The following is a 6,728-nucleotide window of genomic DNA, read 5'->3' on the forward strand; positions in this document are numbered from 1 at the left end:
TCTCATGATCAGTCACCATCACCCTGATGATGACACACTTCTCTATCTTCTCAAAATCTCTTATCAGCTCTTCCGAAGGCATTATCATCTTGAGCCTATCTTTCCTACTAAGGGCATCAGCCACCACATTGGCCTCCCTTGGATGATAAAGAATCTCACAATCATAATCCTTGATTAGCTCGAACCATCTCTTCTGGAGCATGGTAAGCTCCTTCTGCGTGAAAATGTACTTGAGGCTCTTATGGTCGGCATAATTCTCGCACTTCTCTCCATACAAGTAGTGCCTCCAAATCCTTAAGGCAAAAGTTATTGCCTCGATCTCAAGATCATGGGTAGGTATCGAATTTAATACTCCTTTAATTGTCTGGATGGATGCGTACACGATTACCTTGCTGTGCTGTATAAGCACACACCCTAATCCCTTGTGCGAGGCGTCACTATAAATCGCAAAATCTCCTTTTATATCCGGCACACCGACACAGGGGCCGTTACCAACCTTTTTTTCAGTTCTTGGAAGCTATTCTCATATTTATCTCGTATACCTTGGGAAGTACTTTCCTCGAAACAATTGACTAAACCTTAACCGGTTTAATAAAATATCTTTCTCTATATCTTTCTTGGTCTCCCTCCGGTGGTTGGCCTCTCCCTTCGTAAGGTAATTGGAAAAACGGTCTCTTTTGTCTCATCAACCATTTATAATCTAAAATGATTCCTCTATTTCCTTTAGTCAGGTTTTTGCCTTGGTTGGGTCAGCTGTTCTGTGGAACTCTGAGAGCTTAAGCGAGAAAAAGGTCCTGAAGAATTTTCCACCGCATTGACTCCTCAGGGTGGTGGTTTGGAATAATAGTCCAAGTTCTGTTTAGGCAGGCCCATGAACTGGAGTACCATCTTGGGTCTCCTTTCATTACCCGACTTCTGTTTTCTCAGTATGAAAGGTTCTTATCCTTTTCCCCATTATCGTGGTTATCCTATATATTTTAAATCCTCATTTTCCACTTCATAAGGTTCTGGGTTCCTTATATCTTGATTGTGACCTCTTTGATTATCAACTTAGGGTTTGCCTTAATTTCATTCCTTGTGGGGGCATAATGCTTGGAAAATTTTGAGAATCTCTTTATATTGGTTTTACTTACTTTGCTTAAGTCTTTCTCTCATACAGTCCTTACATGGTCGGGAAAATATGAATTTCTCAGTTCTATACACTTCACGACACTCCAAAGTGTCAATAGTTCAATAAAAAATATGAATAAACTTGCGATCATATCATAAAAGAACTAATCTGAACTGAAACAAACAACAAATAAATACATAACCGTTCGTTCGAGAGTACACAACTAAACACTTGAAAGAGAATTACATTATCTGATCTATTCCAAAAGTATTGTTGCAGATAATCATCCAATCAATCTAGACTAATCATTCATAACTAGGCTAATCCTCCAAAAGTGGTGCTGAATGAATATCCTTGTATGATCGCTTTGACTCTGCACACTACTATGGATCAAGGAATGTGGGCACGAATGACATCCCTAAACTGCTCCATCAAAGAGGTGATGAGGTCTAGAATAGTCACAAGTAGAGTTGGATGAATCTAACCCTCAAGATGGCCTCTAGATGTAATTCGGGTGGTAGCTTCAATCCTGTCCATGCTATAAGCTAAGCCTTCAAAAAGTACTCCTCCCTCACTCCTTGGTACAGTAAGTCGATCCAACATCTCACTCCTAACGTTACGGGCCTCAAACAGGCCACCTAAAGTCATATGATATTCAGCGATAAGAGAAGCTTGTACGGTTGCATCTAGCAGTCCATGGGGTGCAGACCCAGGAGATCCAACTGGATAACCAAGCACAATATCATGTGACAATGGTGAAAGAGATAAAGGAGGCATTTCCTCATCAGATGTTGGGATCTGTACTGGGGAGGGAACAGGAACTGGTGGAACCTCATGGATGTCTAGAGGAATTTCCTGAAGATGGTCTAATACTGGTATAACTGGTGCCATGGAAGGCCTCACTCCATCTGCCCTCATTATTCGTTGTGCCCTTGGTAACTCTCCATCCTCTAGTGCCTCCATCCTAGCTCTGGTAGTCGCCCTGACTACGGTCATCAATTCCTCAGTGATCATCTCTTCAGTCTTGTCAGGATCCTCCATGGAATCCTCCTCAGCAACAATCCATTCTTGGACAACATCCTCAACCGTTATATTCTCAATATGAATATCGTCCGGTCCCTTATTAGGGTACTCCATCGGATCCACTCTCTGATCTCCAATATGTAATAAAATATCATCATGTTGTTACTTCTCAATCTCATGGTTTGGTGCCTCGATACCCTATACGAAAGCGAACTATGTTACTATCATGATATTTATAAAGGTTCCCATAAGGGTTTTAGCTGTCAGTACTACGTTAGGTAGTCCGACTATGAACTTGACAAGAGTTCTTATTATCTTAGTGAACTTATAATTTTAACGTCACATCATCTCTGAGGTTTATAACGCTTGGCTCTGATACCATTTCCGTAACACCCCAAAATCCAGGGTCGGGGATCCGGGTTGTCATGAATTCCGATTCGATTAACAACACTTACTCTTAATAAACAACCAAATACTGCATAATGTGACCCCACAATATACACACACACGCCACAAGTTATAGTCTCAGAGATGAAATCCAAAAATAATACAAATCATTTTATTCCACAATTATCAGTCATTACACCTCAAAGGGGTTTCTGAATAAATATACATCTTCTTTCCATTATTACAATTCATATATATACATAAGTCTGGTACATCAAAGTTGAAAGTCTAGCCTATTGGTAGCTACTACCTATGCCATAACGACATCAACGCCTACAGGAAGCTGTGGAACATTTCCAATCTATTCGCATATTGGGAGCTTGGTCCTGTTCATCTTGCCTAGTTGTTCTTGTGAGATGAAGAAATGAAGCAAGAGTGACCATTACAGCTCGCAAGATATATAGTTTAATCAATAATGCAAGTATCTGAATCGATAACTTACTAAAAATCTTTACGAAGTGTAAGATAATTACTTACTGAAAACATTTTTGAAAATGTTTGGAGTAAGGATGATTTAATAAAATAAATCAGTCCCGATATATTAGAAAATATCGAATATTATTATTTAAATAATATTCCTCAAAAATAGTTCTTTAGAAAATGAAAGAAGTAGAAGTTTTGAAACTAATACTTGAAACGAATATTAAATAACAAAAGATATACTTATATGGAAGTAAGATCTTTATTTGAATAATCGAAAATAAAATTTGATTATTAATCAAAACTATCAAATAACCTTATTCGATTAATAGATATAAAACAAATATATGTATATACATATATAGTTTACACACGGGGGTATCGCCTCCTGGTTTAGGAAAATATTCAACGGGTCCCCTATACTAAAGGTATACATAATAATGCCTATCTCTAGCATAGGTAGTATGCAGTTTATAATCAATTGAATCGACAATGAGATATCAAGATTTATGAAACATGCATCATATATATATATATATATATCGCAAGATTTTCCAATAATCACCATGCACTTATCTCAAGATAATGCATATACATATTATAATCACAACAACAGTTTACGGGTAGAAAACTTGCCTGAGCGGTCGGGGGTGGTAAAAGGTCTGGCGTGAGTCCGGTAACTTATAAACAACGTATATGCCAGAATTAAACCAAGGTCACTTAAGACATTAGACTTTATCCGCTTAGACCCTAACGCTCGCTTTTGCGCTTAACGATTTACATTAGTCGCTCGAGTTCCCTCGGCTCCATCATTTTTATAAATTTAATCGTTTAACATTTTGAGGCAACTCTTTTGCGAGTACCTTATCAACTGCCTAATCAACCTTACATAATTGTTTCATATTCTAGTTAGTCTTTTAAGGCCCTTAAATATAGTCTCAAAGTTACGCGAGGGGTAAGGGTTCGTTCGCGAAACGCCATTACTTAAAATGGTCGTTTCTCCTAAACCGTAAATTGGATCTAAGCGAATAATATATCAAAATGAAGCTTAAATCATGGACTATCTAAAAATGGCAGTGGTTATTTCTTTACAGTGGGTGTTCGGGTCCAAAAGTTATGCACAAAAAAGTTAGGGACAATCGGGCATTACGACGGCTATACGTTAATGATTCCCAATTTTTAACCATACCATTCTACACCAAATCAATCACAATTTACCAACAACTCAAGATCCAAAACATTAACATTCAAACATAACTTAAGATCCAAAATAAACCAAACTTAAAACTAAGGGTTTGAGAAGTTATACCTTCCTTGGAGAGTGGAGAATCACTTAGGGAGCCTTAAATAACCACTAACTATCTCTACTAAGCTTGGATCTACAAGAAAACATAAGAAAACCCAAAGTTAGTGTTTTTGAAAACACTATTCATCAAGACCTTTGATGAATTGATTAGCTTAGTAAACTTTGGAATCTTGGCTTCAAACTCATAGCATAACTAAGTTATGAATTATGGAAGTTAAGGAAACAAACCTCTTAATTTTTGAAGGTGTGTATGAGTTTTGAAAATTTCTCCTTGTTTTTTCATGAAAATTCGAAGCAAACAATGGTGAGGGAGAGAAGATGAAGTTTTCTTGGTTTGGTTTGATATTTATGATGAATGTTTTGGTTAAAGCTTAACCTTGGTTAACCGAGTGGTTAAAATACTTGGTTGAGAATGAATCTTGAACAAATATCTTCTTAACTCACGTACATCATCATGCTTACTTCATTCTCTTGCCACTTGTCATTATCTTGTGGTTTGATGATGTCACCTTGTTTCTAGTTCCTTGCTTCTTCTACAAGCTTGATTCTTGGTTGCTTATTTATTTACGGTTCGCTTAACTCTCGTCCTCGTTGTTCAGGATCATATCCAGGATCTTATTACTTGGGCTTCTCTAAACCTTTCTTAATATTTCATACTCCTTTAATGATCTTCTCTTATAATCCTTAAATTTAAATCCTTTTAATCATGTTACCATTTACTTAATTCTTTCGGTATCTAGTAGATTTTCGGGAAAAAGCAAAGTGTTCGGATTCGAATTCTGACGACCTTTACATACACTCATTTACTCTATGGAATACTAATACGATCTCAGAATTTCCATAACAGTACTCCTATATTGTGTTGTCTAATAATTTTCCTTAATCAACATAATCAGCAAAAAGTTACTATTCATCAATGTTTCAAAAATTTCCAAAAATTGGGGTCATTACAAAAGATGCTTGAGAAAGCACGAGGCTGATATGGTCTTAAGGGATGCACATGAAGGCGAGCGTGTATATCACACCAATGGAAGAAACCTATCATTAAAGATTCTATGTTTGGGCTATTATAGGCCGACGTTAAGACAAGATGCTTTATATTACACGAGGAAATGTGACGCCTTCCAGAGACATGCACCCGTCATACATCAACCATCTGAGCATCTTAACATGTCCATTCCCTCTTAGCCTTTCACGAAATGGGGGATGGACATTATGGGGAAATGCCACATGCACCTGGGCAGAAGGTGTTCATGTTGGTCGTGACAGATTACTTTTTAATGTGGATCGAAGAAGAGGCGTTCAAGCAGGTCACATCAAAAGAAGTGATATCCTTTAACAAGAGAAACATTCTATGCGTTTGGTGTACCATCTGAAATTGTATGTGACAATGGATCACAATTCATAAGTGACAAGACAGAAGCATTTTACAAATGTTGGAACATCAACTTGATTAAGTCGACACCAAGATATCCTCAAGCCAATGGACAGGCTGAGTCGAGAAACACAATCTCAAAAGAAGACTGATTTCATGCAAAGGAAAGTGGGATTAAAAATTGCCTTGGGTATTACGGTCGGACAAGATAACTCCTAAGACGTCAACGGGACAGACACCTTACAGCTTAGTCTATGGGACTGAAGTTATCTTACCAACAGAGATCATGATGCCCACAACCAGGTATGGACTATTGACGACTGACATGAACAGCACATGACAAAGATACTGGGGACGAGCTTCAAGAGATGGCAAAAATATGATGTCTTACCAAAAAAGAGTGGCCAACACATATAATAAACATGTCCATGTGAGATCTTTCCGTGTTGGTGACTTGGTATTGAGGAAGACATTCCAAAATACTGTGGACGTGACAACATAAAAGTTTGCTGACAGCTGGGAAGGACCTTACTTTATCGATGCAGTCGTTGGACGTGGGGCTTATCGGTTGTCGAGTATGGACGACACTCAAGTACCAAGAAGCTGGAACGCTTTACACTTGAAATTTATCATGTGTAAAGTTTTTTAATTCAGTTTTTTAGGAACCTTTGATTAATAAGTCGCTAGGACATACTCTATTGTTGAGATTTTCTTATGTTGGCATGACATTTTAGGTGAAGAAATTTGGTCTCATGTTTCCAATTCTTTGTATTTTGCATTATGAATCATGTTGTTATGCAAGTTACTTCTATCAATTGTGCTTGCCTTTTAGATTTGTTTATATTTACGTAAGTTTACTTTGCTAGAGTTGTTCCTATAATGTTATTATATACCAAAACATGACAAACAGAACATGTCAATTACGAACATAAGGGCTGATCACCCAACAGCAATCGTGTTTCTCCAAATAAAAATGCTATAAGCATTCAACAGTCATAATTGAGATGAAAGTTTTATTGAATTTATTGCAATGACGAATAATATTT

Source organism: Apium graveolens, chromosome 8 (genome assembly GCF_009905375.1).
Source record: "Apium graveolens cultivar Ventura chromosome 8, ASM990537v1, whole genome shotgun sequence".
NCBI classification, from domain to species: domain Eukaryota; kingdom Viridiplantae; phylum Streptophyta; class Magnoliopsida; order Apiales; family Apiaceae; genus Apium; species Apium graveolens.